Source organism: Rana temporaria, chromosome 12, assembly GCF_905171775.1.
Source record: "Rana temporaria chromosome 12, aRanTem1.1, whole genome shotgun sequence".
In the NCBI taxonomy this organism is placed as follows: domain Eukaryota; kingdom Metazoa; phylum Chordata; class Amphibia; order Anura; family Ranidae; genus Rana; species Rana temporaria.
Genome location: NC_053500.1, coordinates 70,627,420 through 70,643,618, shown reverse-complemented (window position 1 = coordinate 70,643,618; position 16,199 = coordinate 70,627,420). Strand labels below are relative to the sequence as shown.

Below are 16,199 nucleotides of genomic sequence, written 5' to 3'. Positions count from 1 at the left end.
TTACATCCACATGGCATGCATGCAATACCACTTGTGTCCAGAAGTGTGTGGGGGGGGGGGGGCGCTGGAGAGACTTGCAAATACTAGGAATGGCTCCTAAACACATTAAAAAAAGACATATATAATCCACTGCGGATTCCCACATCCCACCCGACTCGCACAGCAGTTCACTCTGCCATATGCAAACTGCTTGGGAGTGTCATACAATAGTAATGACACGTCCTTTTCAGCTCACAGCTCGCACTGCAAAGTGACATGACATGAATCAGATTGCATAGGTGTGAACACACATGCGATTCTGGTGTTGACCAAAAAAAGGGTCCTGTGCCTGTTTGGTCCAAATGAGATGCAATTTCAGCCATAGTGTTTGTATGGCTGAAATTGTGATAGATTTCTGTAATAATGCCTATTTGATAAGCTGCGCTAATCTTTATATTAGAATTATTAATAATGTTTAGTATTATTCTTCATATTATTTTTGATACCTTTTTATATATAAATATATTTATGCATGTGTGAAATATATGTATCACAATAAGTGTTTATTTTCCTTGAAAATAGTTTATATTAGAAATGATATATGCTATATGAAGCTTCCCCATCCCCCATTGTATTCACTCTTCCGTGCATTCCTGATCATTTCAAGAGGAAATTGTGACTTTGCTACATCCTGCCTTTTGGAGATGGAAAAGGAATTTGTGTCTTGGACTGTTTTTCCCTTAAAAGGCAACGTGCTGGTTTCCTGTGTATGGATTTGTAAATGGGCGATTTGCTGGAACTATTTCCCAACGAATGACTGTCATATTCTTCCTCCTGTCCTGGACATGCCCCTTTCCAGCCCACCTCACTACATCCTTGCAGTTCTGATCGAGAGACCCCTATCACTTATGATGAAACAAAGACTTTGCCATGTGGATTAACAGAATGGGAGGGTAACTGGGTGGGGTTCAGGGAGATTGGGAGGGATTGATGGGTGTGTATTCTGTGACGACATAAGGAGAATAAAGCTAAGGATGAGAAGATTGCCATCAGCATTCTGCTCACATTTTACCCCCTGCATCTCTGTGTGTCTGTCTGTTTTGTGCTACAGCTCCAGCCCCCAGAAGCTGAGTGAGTGTGTGTTCGTTTGTCTTTGCTTATTTCCACAGATTATACCAGTGAATCATTACAAATCTAAATCAAAATCGCATGTGATCTGAACAGCAGTGCCGTGCTAATCACTTGCGATCACTAATGTGAACCAGCCCTAAGTTCATTCAGCCTTAGGCTTGATTCACACCTAAGCATGTATATCTTTAGCGTTTTTGCGTTGCTTCCTGCGTTTTGACGCACACACACGCGCACACACACACGCACGCACGTGCATAATTCAATTAGCAAAAGTAAATTAACATACTTTAGCAATCAACAGCATTTCGGCCCTGGAAAATCCTGAACGAGGCATATTGGCTCCAATACCCAGCAGGACTTGCAACTTCCTGTAGATGGTGTGTGTTTTTTCCTGTATGGTGCCCGCCCAATCAGAAAACATGTGTGAAATTAAACTGTAGCTACAAGGTGGCTCTAGAATGCTGGGAGGACATCCATTGTCGTCCTTAGTTACTTAGGCCACTGGGGGGCGCGCAAGCGCCACCAAAAGCGACCTGTGTACCTGGCCCATCTCTAGACAGTTTATGCCCATACATGTGCAATTATGCGCGTACCTAGTGCCCGCAGGTGTACAGGTACGCGCAATCGGCTGTTACACTGACAATAACGTGCATCTGTGTGTAAACACACAGATCCATGTCCTCTCAGGGAGAGGAGACTGATCTGTGTAACTTGTACATCTGGAACACAGCTCAGCCACCTCTTTGTCAGTCCCCCTGCCTTCACAGTTCTAATCACTCCCAGGGTGGGTGACTGACTGACCTCTTTGCAAGGCAGAGTCCAACTGATCTTTACCCATTTTATAGGCTTCTGTGCTAATGAGGAAATTGAAAACAAATGCTCAGCCCATGAAAAGCACCATTTCACCCAATGTAGAGACTAAAGTTCTAAGTGGCTCCACCTGTTAAGGATGTCCATCAATTACTAACCAAAATATCACGCTCTATGAGCATGCTCAGAAACCTCAACAAAAAACAAGAGAAAATAAGCTAAGTCCCCGAGCATGCTCAGACCATGCCAAATGCATTACAATCAGCAAAAGGCCCAGCAAAATTTTCTAAGTCCATGAGCATGCCCAGACCAAACATTCCTCAGCTCGCTAAAATTACAGCAAAGCCCTGTCCTAAATGAATCACATCATCCAGCAAACTACTAAATTAGAAATGTGACAAATACCCCCTGGGCCGGGTGGGAAAACAAAGAGCCTAAAATGTGCAAAAGTTCAAATAAAAATACCATTGCAGTCTATGGGAAAGGACTACGGTTAATTTTGGGAGGCACCACTTGGCTGGCTTCTCTTCTAGTTCTTGTCCTTAGCCTAGGTTCACATTGGATCGATTTGAGAGATCAAATCGCATGACAAGTTGCAGCCTATTGGTGGCAATGGCACTGTTCCAATCGGTGCGACACAGATTGGGCAGCGCCGCACTGATTTTCAAAATTAGTTCATGCATTACTTTTACTGATTTCACGTGCGAGTTCTCCATACATCGGTATGGAAGCCACACAAATATCGATCAAGTAGCACCAGAAATCGCACATATTTGGCTACTTTGAAATCCCACTACTTCAAGTAAAGTAGTGATTTAAAAGTAGCATCAGTGTGAACCAGGCCTGAAACTGAGTATGGGGGCCCAGGTCCCACCCTAAGTGACATATATCAATGGTTCAAATTCGGACAACAAAAAGGAAACAAGGAGAAATGCATTTAAATGTGCCAAATTTCTTAAGGACCAGTTTACACCACATGCGATTCATGTATTTTGTTTTCTGCATGAAAATCGCATCAAAATTAGGTAATAGGATTTGGAATGGCAGAGTTCACACCAATGCTCGCTGTTCCAGTGCGTTCCAGTTCATGGAACATATCAAATTCTGCATTTTCCCTGCAGTGGTCTGTACAGTAACGCAGGACAACGCAGCAAGAAACGCACATGCAGAAAAGCATCTGCAACACATCTGGACTGCGCTTCTATTGGGTGAACTAGTCCTGAGCCCCGCTTCACACTGGTGCGATTTGACATGTCCTAACCATCCTAATCATTGCAACACCGCATATGCGGCACTGCACCGATTTCAATAAGTAATTTCTGACCTACTCTTTGATATTTTTCACGCCCAAAACATGCAGAAATGTCTCTTTAATCGTTGCCAAAATCAAGACTGACGAGTGTAAGTAAAATTGTATGCGTTTAAGTAAAATCGCACAGGTTCACTCCCACAGTGTGAACCTGTGCTTGAGCTAGTAAACTGGGGGGGGGGGGGGGGGGGGTTGAATTTACTCTGCCTGTAAAGTGGTGCATCTTGGAACCTGTTTACAAAATGATGTTTTAACGATGCACAGCTTTCAAGAAACAAATACAATTCTACATTGCAGCTGCAAGGTTTAAACACAAAACTAACAATTATCTGCCCCCCATACATACATGGCCATTTTGGGCTCAAAAAGATTAAAAGGAAAACACTCACGTGAAAAAGACCTCCACAAAATTCAACAAGAATGTGTCCCTCGAGTGCGGAGTTCCCCTTTTAAAGGAAAAAACGAAACCAGTGCACACACTACGAAAGAAAAAGATGCTGTGCGCCAGTACTAAATATGCTAATTAGTGTGCGCTACATAGGATTTACCAATAATATACCCGCGTAATGATCCAACGCACGTCGATGCGCGCAATCGGTGTTTACGCATGCGCCGTGGATACTAGGTGACGGCGCAGCTCTGGTCTTATCTGCAGGCATAGGAGACTTGCATAGCAAAAGTTTGTTTAGGATTACATATAGGGCATTTTATAAACTTTGGCTGTTTGCTATGTGCTACCCCATGTCAACCAAGCATTAGCCTGTAAAATAGAGACATCTTAATTTGAGTTAGTTCTATTTGAGTGTTCTGTACGCCAGGTCGATAGTGGCGTGCCGTTTGCGCTACGTCGCGCGCTGTCAACGCATTAGTAAATGGGAGTTTGCGCTGCGCTACCTCGCGCAGACTTTCGTAAATGCCTTATTCGCGTTGCGCTTGGCTATGCGCCACAACTCATGGCGCAAATCGCTTCGTAAATCAGCCCCAATGTTTCCCACACAATGTGCCTCCAGTTATTTCAAAAGTACAACTCCCAATAAGCCGAGACAGCCAAAGCACATGTTGGGAGTTTTAGTAGTCTGCCTCCAGCTGTTGCATAACTAAATACAATTCCCAGCATTCACTGATACACCCTACATGTTGGGAGTTTGGGTTTTGCAACAGCTGGATGTTTGACCCCCCCCCTTCCCCTCCCCCCAATGTGAATGTACAGGGTACACTCACATGGGCAGGGGCTTACATTGAGTTTCACTCTGAAAGTTTGAGATGCAGCAAGTTTTTTGCTTTAGCTCAAACTCTCAGGGGGCAACTACTGTGAACCCCCCCGCCCCTGTGACTGTAGCCTAAAAACACTACACCACACTACACTAATGTAAAAATTACAAAACAATAAATATACACATACCCCCACACAGCCCCCTCCCCAATAAAAATTGAAAATGTCTGGAACGGCACTGTTTCCAAAATGGAGCCTCCAGCTGTTGCAAAACAAGAACTCTCAGTATTTGGGAGTTTTGCAACAGCTGGAGACACCCTGTTTGGGAATCACTGGCGTATAATACCTATATGTCCACCCCTATGCAAATCCCTAATTTAGGTCTCATGCTCATGGAGCTCTCACTTTGGAGCCCTGTCGTATTTCAAGGCAACAGTTTAGGGCCACATATGGGGTATCTCCGTATTTGGGAGAATTGGCCTAACATATTTTGGTGGGGCAATTTCTCCATTTACCCCTCAAGAAAAGATAAAGTTGGGGTCTATACCAGCATGTTAGTGTATAAAAAAAATAAATAATTTTCACTCACATGCTGGTGTTGCCCCATACTTTTAATTTTCACAAGCATTGAAAGACAAAAAAGCCCCCAAAAATTTGTAATGCAATTTCTCCTGAGTACTGAGATACCCCATATGTGGACGCAAAGTGCTCTGCGGGCGCACTACAAGGCTCAGAAGGGAGAGTGCACCATGTACATTTGAGGGTCAAATTGGTGATTTGCACAGGGGTGGCTGATCGTAATGCCCCGTACACACCATCACTTTATGTGATGAAAAAAAACGACATTTTCTGTGAAGTAAAAAATTACGTTTTTGAAACTTCAATTTTCAAAGACGAAGTTGCCTACACACCATCGTTTTTCTCACAATGTTCTAGCAAAGCGAGGTTACGTTCTCACCACTTTTTCCATTGAAGCTCGCTTCATAAGTAGCTTCTGGGCATGCGCGGGTGAAAAAACGTCGTTTTAAACGACGTTTTTTACTACACACGGTCAATTTCTGTGAAGTAAAAGTTGACTTTTTGAAAAACGACACATAAAATTGAAGCATGCTTCAATTTTTTTGGGTCGTTTTTTAGAAGACATAAAACAACGTTTTCCCCCACACACGGTCAATTAAAGTGACGTTTTTAAAAACGTCATTTTTTTCATCACATAAAGTGATGGTGTGTACGCGGCATTACAGCGGTTCTGAAGTAAATGCAAAACAATAAATACCCACATGTGACCCCATTTTGGAAACTACACCCCTCACGGAACGGAACAAGGGGTATAGAGAACCTTAAAACCACACAGGTGTTTGATTGTTTTTTTGAACAGTATTTTTAGAAAATTAAAAATGTTATTATAAATTTGCACAGCCCACTGTTCCAAAGATCCGTCAAATGCCAGTGTGGTGTGAATTCTCACTGCACCCCTTATAAAATTCCATGAGGAGTGTAGTTTCCAAAATTGGCTCACATGTGAGGGTGTCCACTGTTCTGGCACCACGGGGGGCTTTGTAAATGCAATTGCATATGGCCAAATTCACTTTCCAAAAGCTCAATGGCACTCCCTCTGTTCTGAGCATTGTAGTTCGCCCTTTAGTGCACTTGACGTCCACTTATTGGGTATTTCCTTACTCAGAACAGATGGGGTAACACGGGGCCCCTGTGTGACCATCCTTATGTAAGTCACACCCATACAGATGCTCCACCCACATATAATAAAGAAAATATAGGAAAAACAATTAAATCTTAAAGCGGAGGTTCACCCATAGAGAACACATTTTCCCCTTAGATTCCTGCTCGTTTTCTCTAGGGGAATCGGCTATTTGTTTTAAAATATGTGCAGTACTTACCCGTTTACGAGACGCATCCTCTCCGTCGCTTCCGGGTATGGGCTGCGGGAATGGGCGTTCCTTCTTGATTGACAGTCTTCCGAGAGGCTTCCGACGGTCGCATCCATCGCGTCACGATTTTCCGAAAGAAGCCGAACGTCGGTGCGCAGTATAGAGCCGCACCGACGTTCGGCTTCTTTCGGCTACGAGTGACGCGATGCATGCGCCCGTCGGAAGACTGTCAATCAGGAAGGAACGGCCGCTCCCGAAGACCCATACCCGGAAGCGACGGAGAAGATGCATCTCGAAAACGGGTAAGTACTGCTCATATTTTAAAACAACTAGCCGATTCCCCTAGACAAAACGAGCAGGAATCTAAGGGGAAAAGGTAAAAAAATAAATAAATGGGTGAACTCCCGCTTTAAGGAAACAGCCCATTTTTGTCTTAAGGACACAGACAATTTATGTTGTTCCAGTTTTTGTGCATCATTTCATACTTTGGTTAATTTTCTGTAATTTGCCATGAATGCTGGATGCTGCAGTTAGTTACTTATTTACTACAACTCCAAACATGCCCTGATAGAGCATATGGTTCTTCAGCTGCCCCAAACCAAAACTACAACTCCAATCATGTTGCAACATAACCTTTATTATACTATTATACAGTGCAACATGCTTAACGTTGTAGTTATGGTTAAGCTGCAGAACCATAGTCTGAATCAGGGCAAGCTGGGCCTTAATAATTCTAACAACCAGCATTCTCCCCTCCCCAAGTAATTTTCAAGCCTGTTGTGATTGATGGATGCAATAATCAAAAGTACCATTTTGAAATTTAACACACGGGGCTAAAGTTGTTTTTAATATGTTAAAATACAGCTCACAGTATCACCTAATTAGTGGTAAGGATATGCTAGGAGTTGTGGTCTTACCCAACATCACTGCAGAATTTACATGTGACTACAGCTCTGATGGGACATAGTGAGTAGAATACACCATGATAAGTGACTACAGCTCTGATAGGACATGGGGATGAGAATTTACTATGATATAAGTGACTCACAATTCTTGATGTGTTCTCTATAGCCTAATAGGGTACATACAACCGTGACTGGTTCAAGGTAAATCTTCTCTGTGTAGAACTTGATGGCCAGATGGCTCCATACTCTGTTGGCGGATGCTGACCCTCTATATGAAAATTTAAAGGTGTATTTCAGGCAAATTCCCATACAGTTAATATGGAAATTTGCTCCTTCCATGGACAGCTCTGAGACATGACATCATCATATAGCAGTTAGAAAGAAACGAACAACTCAACTTCAGCAGCTATTAACTATTGGAAGGATTTTGAATTTTTAATATAAATAATTTACTGATATGTTTAACTTTCTTTAGCCAGTTGATTTATAAAAACAAATTGTTATTGCCTGGAATACCCCGTTAATATAATGCTGCCAGACGCTGTATCCTCTGAATTCAAACTGTCACACACTGTATCATATTAGATATAATCTTCCCTAGGCACAATGTATGTAACTATTCATATCAAAAAAATAATTTTTACTTTCATATTTTTAGGATTTGATTTCATCTATATCAGTGTCTTGTATTTCAGATATTTCAAGTCGGTGAGTAAAATCTGTATTTTTTTTACATGTTTGTAAGTTTATTAACATACATAACATTGTAGGGTTAAGTATTAACATGCATTACACTATGTTTTTATTTATATTAATCTTGTTATAAAAAAATAGATTTATGGATGGCTTTCAAAGATTGAAATATGAATAACATAAAATGTGCATTTCCATATTATAGACATGGAGGAGACTAAGGCCGGGTACTCACGACCAAACATGTATGGTGAAAGCGGTCCGTCGGACCGTTTTCACCATACATGTCTGCCAGAGGGCTTCTGTACGATGGTTGTACACACCATCGTACAGAAGTCCGCGCGTAAACAATACGCGGGGCGTGTCCGCGGTGTCGCCGCGTCGATGACGCGGCGACGTGGGCGGCCCGCCTTTAAAATGCTTCCACGCATGCGTCGAAGTCATTCGACGCATGCGAGGGACGGCGGGCGCCTGGACATGTACGGTAGGTCTGTACTGACGACCGTACATGTCCGAGCGGGCAGGATTCCAGCGGACTGTTTTAAAACAAGTCCAGGAATATTTGTCCGCTGGGAAAAGGCCCGGCGGGCAAATGTTTGCTGGAATTCGGCCCGCTCGCGCCCACACACGACCAAACATGTCTGCTGAAACTGGCCTGCGGGCCAGTTTCAGCAGACATGTTTGCTCGTGAGTATGGGGCCATATGAACATATCTACAAATTCCTCACCACTGGTGAAACACCATCCGGTTTCAACCCTGCACAGAAATTCAACCTTAAACGGTCCTGTGCCAGATTTTCTCTGAAGGGTGACTATCTAAAACCGTTAATATATTACTGGTTTTTGAACATGGCTTTAAATAAATAGATTTTTCATTAATGTATGTTTTATTCCAGATGGCTAGGTCTACTTTGGGACAAAAAAGCTTGTTAAATCAAAGGATGAAGCCTTCGCCTTATTCAAAGAGGTACATGCATTACCCATAGGTGGTCATTCTGGTATTAAAAGAACTATTTCTACTCTCTCCAACAGGTGGTATTGGAAGAGAATGACAATAGATGTCACAAACTGGGTATGTATTAATGATTTAAATATTTTGTACAGAATTAAATGTGTATTGGTAGTAATATAATTTTTTCACACAGATTATGGAATGCGAGAAGTGCCAAAAGGTTGGAAGGCCCCTCATTTCAACGCAACCGTTACAGTGCATTAAGGTAAACTTATCATACACCTAAACCCAATGTGCATATCTAACTTATATGCATAGTTAATCCATGTGTGCTATGAACAGTACTGTACACAGTATTCCATGTGTGGTCTGACTAGTGATTTGTACAGTGGTAGAATAATTTAATTGCCATGGGCATCCATGCCCCTATTGATGCCCCCATGATTTTATTTTGTTTGTCAGCAGCTGCCTGACACTGGTCACTACAGCTAAATTTACTGTCCTTTTCCATGTCAGTCGTACCAATTGTTCTCCCATTTAGTACATAATACCAGCCTTGATTATTTATCCCCATTTTTGCATAACCTTACATGTATCCGTGTTGAACCTCATCTGCCACATCCCAGACCAAACCTCCAACCTATCCAGATCCATTTGTAACAGTGCACTGTCCTCTATTGTGTTAACCATTTTACAGAGTTTAGTTTCATCATCAAAGATTGCAACTTCAATATTTAACACCTCTACAATGTCAATAATTAATATATTAAATATAATACGACCCAAGACTCACTCCTGATGTACCCCACTGGTAACAGTCACCCTATAAATACCATAATTAACCACCCTCCGTTTACCAACCTACGTACACACATTCTCCCCCAGCCCAATCCTTCTCATTCTATGTACTAACCTATAATGTTGCAACGTATCTAATGCTTTGTAAAAATCCAGATGCATAAAATTAATAGCAGTAACATAAATTATATATCACATACTGTAATACAATATAGTTGCATGATGTTTATGCTAAAGTACACTTACAAATAGCTTATCAAAGCTATTTGTAAGTGTACTTTAGCAAGATAAGTTAAGAATGCCTCTTTAGTGTTGGCAATACCAGCTTTTTCATGTGTATTTTTTAAGGTGTGTGTGTGTTTGTGTGCAGTATGGTAGGAAATGATTATTTACGTAGACTTTATTAAAATATTTTCCAAATTATTTTTTCAAATCACATTAGGTGTCTGCAGTCTGGGAACTTGTAGGCATCGACTTGATAGGACCTTTAACCAAAACGGTGGAAGGCTATCAGTACATTTTCACAAAGACGAAATCTGCTCCAGAGGTGGCACGGCACATCTGTTCCCTGATCTATCGCCATGGTTGCCCCAAGAGGATTATTTCGGACCAGGGTAGAGAGTTTGTCAACCAACTAAGTAATCTAAAAATAATAATATGAAACAAATAATGTAAATAAAAATGTTATCTCTACAAATTTTTAATTTTATTTAAATTTTTTTATAGCTCAACAATGGGATCTGCTCAATCCTGGGAGTAGAACATAGTGTTACTGCTGCCTACCACCCTCAGACTAACGGACTTGATGAAAAAAACAATCAAACATCAAGAGGTAAGTTTTTTCCTGTGTTTTTTAAAAACACAGGGCCAGATCCACAAAAACCTGGCGTAACTTAAAAAATCCCATTTAAGTTACACTGCCTTAAAGTTTCTACCTAAGTGCCTGATCCACAAAGCACTTATCTAGAAATTTCAGGCTGTGTAACTAAAATTCCGCCGGCGCAAGGCGTTCCTATTCAAATGGGGCGAGTCCCATTTAAATGAGGCGCGCTCCCACGCCGGCCGTACTGCGCATGCGCGAAGTTACGTTACGCCGAGTTTTGAGGATCGCGACGGCTTAAAAAAGTTGCGTCGGGGGAAAAAAAAAAAAAAATTACAGCGTCGCTCGGCATGCATTCCTGAGAGGGAGAACTCCATGCCAATTTTCAAAGAAAAAACCGGCATGGGTTCACCCCCCAGGAGCATACTAGGCCCTTAGGTCTGGTATGGGTTGTAAGGAGACCCCCCTACGCCGAAAAATCTACGTAGGGGGTCCCCCTACAATCCATACCAGACCCGTATCCAAAGCACGCTACCCGGCCGGTCAGGAATGGGAGTGGGGACGAGCGAGCGCCCCCCCCCTCCTGAGCCGTGCCAGGCCGCATGCCCTCAACATGGGGGGGTTGGGTGCTCTGGGGCAGGGGGGCGCACTACGGGCCCCCCCACCCCAGAGCACCCTGTCCCCATGTTGATGAGGACAGGACCTCTTCCCGACAACCCTTGCCATTGGTTGTCGGGGTCTGCGGGCGGAGGCTTATCGGAATCTGGGAGTCCCCTTTAATAAGGGGGCCCCCAGATACCGGCCCCCCCACCCTAAGTGAATGGATATGGGGTACATCGTACCCCTATCCATTCACCTGTAGGCAAAAAGTAAAAGTTAATAAACACACAACACAAGGCTTTTTAAAATATTTTATTATTCTGCTCCGGATGCCCCCCCTGTCTTCGTTATTAGCTCAATTACCAGGGGGGGCTTCTTCTTCCGCTCTCCGGGGGTCTTCCACTCTCCGGGGGTCTTCTCCGCTCTCCGGGGGGGCTTCTCCGGACTCCGGGGGGGGCTTCTCCGGACTCCGGGGGGGCTTCTCCGGACTCCGGGGGGCTTCTTCCATCTTCTCCCCTCTTCCGCTGTTGACTCGGCGAACCCCGGTTCTTCTGCAGATGTCCGGTGCCTTCTTCTTCAGCGCTGGCTGCCTGCTATGTTTGTGTGTTAGCTCAATTTCTAACAGGCAGCCAGCGCGGTCTTCTGTGGCGTCAGGGTCTTCTCTTCTCAGGGCCTCCGCCCGCAGACCCCGACAACCAATGGCAAGGGTTGTCGGGAAGAGGTCCTGTCCTCATCAACATGGGGACAGGGTGCTCTGGGGTGGGGGGGCCCGTAGTGCGCCCCCCTGCCCCAGAGCACCCAACCCCCCCATGTTGAGGGCATGCGGCCTGGCACGGCTCAGGAGGGGGGGGGTGCTCGCTCGTCCCCACTCCCATTCCTGACCGGCCGGGTAGCGTGCTTTGGATACGGGTCTGGTATGGATTGTAGGGGGAACCCCTACGTCGATTTTTCGGCGTAGGGGGGGTCCCCTTACAACCCATACCAGACCTAAGGGCCTGGTATGCTCCTGGGGGGGAACCCATGCCGGTTTTGTTTTTACAAATTGCCGTGGAGTTCTCCCTCGGGAAAGCATACCAAATGCCGTCGCTGGAATGGGCTTTTACAAGGTGTGACTAGTTTACACTTTGTAGAACCAGCCCTAATTTTACACTTGCAAAATAACACTTACGGCGCAAAAAGGAAGCTGGAAAGCTTTGTGGATCGCCTTAAGTGCTAATTTGCATACTAGAAACGGCATTTCGACTCGAAATGCCCCCAGCGGCGGATGCGGTACTGCATCCTAAGATTCGGCAGTGTAATTCAATTACACATGCCGGATCTTCTGCCTAACTTTGGAAAAAGCCTTTTGAGGATTGTTTCCAAAGTTACACACAGACTGAACAGCAGTTAAGTCGGAGTATCTCTTTTGTGGATCTGGCCCTTAATGTCTAGTTTGATACTCAAAAAAAAATGTGTTTGTTTTTATTACAGGGCACTTGGGAAGCTTGTAAATGACAGGCAGAATAACTGGGACATCTATCTTGATGCAGCATTATTCGCCTTGAGATCAAAGATGCAGTTAACAACAAAGTACTCTCCGTTCCTACTTATGTACGGGAGGGAAGCAATTTTTCCGTCTGAGGTTCCACTTGATCTGCCAGTGAGTATCAGATAAATTAAAGCAAAATATTACCTATTGCCCATAGTCTGTGTAATAATTTAGTCCTTCCACATCTTACATTTTCATTAATACAATGCAAGGTTTAAATTATTATTATTATTATTTTTTTTATTCATTGTGCTATATTTTTTTTTTTCCAACTTTCGAACATCATTCTTCCCACTGAGGACAGCTATGATAAATTTGTGGAAGAAAAGAAAGATGCCCAAGTGTTGTTGCACGAAGCCACTAAGGCCAATATAGAGAAGGCCCAAACAAAGCAAAAGGAGGCTCACGCTAAGAAAGTGCTAAAAAAATATAAAAATGTAACGTTCAATGTTGGTGATGAGGTTAGTAAAAAAATAATAATTTTTATGTTTAAGTAAAATATAAGAGGAACACACCAACATTCCAACCTGTGTTAAATTGTAAACAATGTCAGTATGCCCTAATTATATATCTAACACAGATTTTCCATACTACTTTAACAGGTCCTTCTCTATAACATGAGAAAGCGTGGCAGACAAGGAGGAAGGATGGAGCCGGACTTCACGGGGCCTTATACCATCCAGGAGGCGATTGGAAAAATTGTAAAGTTAGCGACTTCTGATGGGGAGACTTTAAAAAAAAAAAATAAGCTTGGACCACATAAAACCATATCGAAGAAGCTTCAATACTTCAGCCCTCGTGGTCAAAAAAGAAGCAAAGTCCCCTGAGAAGATCGAGGACAGTCCACCTGGCCCTGAGAAGATCGAGGACAGTCCACCTGGCCCTGAGAAGATCGAGGACAGTCCACCATGGCCTGAGAAGATCGAGGACAGTCCACCATGGCCTGAGAAGATCGAGGACAGTCCACCATGGCCTGAGAAGATCGAGGACAGTCCACCATGGCCTGAGAAGATCGAGGACAGTCCACCATGGCCTGAGAAGATCGAGGACAGTCCACTCTGGCCTGAGAAGATCAACTACAGTCCACCCTGCACAGAGAAGATTGAGGACAGTCCACCCTGCACAGAGAAGATCGAGGACAGTCCACCCAGCCAAAAACATCGTGTCTCTATCATCGATTTCATTAACGATACTATGGAGGTACAATATATTCATTTTTGTCAAAAATTATGTTCTCTCTCTCTCTGTCTCTGACTCTCTCCCCCTCTCTCTCTCCCCCCTCTCCCTCATGTCTCTCTGTCGCTGTTTGATATATATATATATATATATATATATATATATATATATTTTTTTTTAATAATTTACAAATTTTTGTTTAATTAATACAATACAGTATATTTTACCAGAAAGTACGATTTAATCTTCACAATGACAATCCGACATTATGAAAAAAGCTGTTTTAAAAAAAAAAAAGTTAAAACTTACATATTAAGCGAACTGTTCTAATTTTTGATTTTCAATTATGTTGTAACTTAAAGGTGTATTCAGCTTTGAATTCCGAACAAAGCATGGAAGAAAGAGGTAGCGATTAGTCGGTATTTAAGGTTACAAGTTTGACCATGTTGGTCATTTGTTTAGCCATGCCCTGTTGGCTGGCTATTTAGACGTTGCCACCGTTTGGCATAATGCTCTATTTTATCTTAGTTTTTTAGTTGTTTTGTCTGAAAACAGTGTAACTCCAACAATGATGTTGTAGTAGGTTATCTGATGTAACATTCTTTAAAAAAAAAAAAAAAAAAAATGGTATCTAATGTAAACAAAAAATTTACATAGAATTCACTATGGGACTTCTAAAAAAATCTTACAAACTGATCTTTCCAATCCCTAGTCACATCTCGTTACATCCTCATTTAGCTTCAATCTCAAGTTATCCTGCCACTACACCATCATTGAAAGGAGCCTGTATTAGGTTGAGTTCAGAAACGTACAATAACATACATGGATTTTAATGTTGATTTTTTTTTTCTCTTCCACCCCCCACCCCCCTCTATTAAAAATTTAATAATAAAAAGTTCAAACGCTATGGAATTCAGAAGATCAGGACTCCGAGGAAGCAGTGGTGGGGCCATACAAACTGGATGTGTCGTCTTTTAAAACTCTGCATGGGACAGAGTGGCTTTCTGATGAGGTAAGGGATTAACACTAATAGAAATGAGTTAAATATATTTAATAGTAATATTTTAATAAATATTTTATTTTACAGGTCATTGATGCATACATATGGCATGTAATTGCACATTATCGAGTAAGTGTAACGTGCTTGTATGTTTAATTTATATGTTCATTGCACTATAATAAAGTATTCTCACTTTAATTCGTTTCAAACAGCTACCGGTTCACCAGATGTGCGCCTGTGCTGCTACGTCCTTATTTATCGGTGAAATTTCAAGACTTGGAAACGTTAGTTGTCTGTTCTGTCCTAATTTTATATGTTTTAATGATTAAAAAACTTTCTCTTTGGTTAAGTTAAAGAAATGCCTAAGTTATTATATATTATTATTTTTTTATTTTTTTTAACAGATGCCATTTCCAGAGGAGGATATGTGGATTTGCCCATTTAACCATAAGAGTCATTGGATTTTGATGGTAGATTATTTATTTCAATATTTAATATATGTCATGCAATGGCAACATATTGGTATAATACAAACTGATACTGATGCAGCACCCATAATTTGGCTGCATCTTAAAGTTCAACAATCAGATGCTATGGTCTATTTTAAAGGGTTATTACAGGCAAAACATTTTTTTTAGATATCAAGTTGCTCCAGAATATAATTTTTTTTTAAAAAAAATCGTAATCCTTCCAATAGTTATCTGCGGTATTAAAATTGTTCTTTTCTGTCGAACGGCTCTGTGATAATGTAACGTCTCGGAGCTGTCCATGGTAGGAGCAAATCCCCATAGAAAACCTATCCTGCACTGGACAGTTCCTAAGTTAGACTGAACCTAACAAGTTCACTTAAAGTGGAGTTCCACCCATTTTTTTTATGTTTGTCTGTGCTGCATGCTCTAATCTCATAGTATTGTTGCTTGTAAATACCTTTATTTTGTAGTCCTTCATTACTTCCTCCTCCTTATTTGCCTAGGCTATTTGCAAGGGTTTCTGGGATAGGCATCATGTTTCCCAGTAGTCCTTGCAAACCTGACTGAAACCTATTACATTGCTTGTGCACTGAGCATGTGCGAGATATGCAAAGCTGAAATCCAGGAAGTCATACAGTCTGGCTTCATGATGCCCACACTTAAGATGGCCACGGTCTATTTCTAGATTATAAACTATTTAAATGCTGTAACAACCTAACAAAACGGACCTTAGTTTACAGACTAACTTTACTAGAATACATTAAGCTTGTGTATTACAGGGGTATTTATATTTAAAAAGTGAAATTGTGGGTGGAACTCCCCTTTAAGCAGCTTATAACTTTTGAAAGGACTAAGATTTTTTAATAGAAGTAATTTACAAATCTGTTTAGATTTCTTAAGACAGTTGAGAGATATATATATATATA

At 42.0% G+C, this 16,199-nt stretch overlaps 2 long non-coding RNA genes across 2 annotated transcripts; both read left to right on the top strand.

Moving 5' to 3' along the window:
- Positions 1 to 8,777: 8,777 nt before the first annotated feature.
- Positions 8,778 to 10,205, top strand: LOC120918666. The gene is made up of 3 exons (XR_005744462.1): positions 8,778 to 9,001; positions 9,075 to 9,146; positions 10,122 to 10,205. It is a non-coding gene; the product is annotated as an uncharacterized LOC120918666 (long non-coding RNA).
- Positions 10,206 to 14,698: 4,493 nt separating this feature from the next.
- Positions 14,699 to 15,082, top strand: LOC120918239. Its single transcript, XR_005744355.1, has 3 exons — positions 14,699 to 14,815; positions 14,891 to 14,932; positions 15,016 to 15,082. It is a non-coding gene; the product is annotated as an uncharacterized LOC120918239 (long non-coding RNA).
- The last annotated feature ends 1,117 nt before the right edge of the window (positions 15,083 to 16,199 follow it).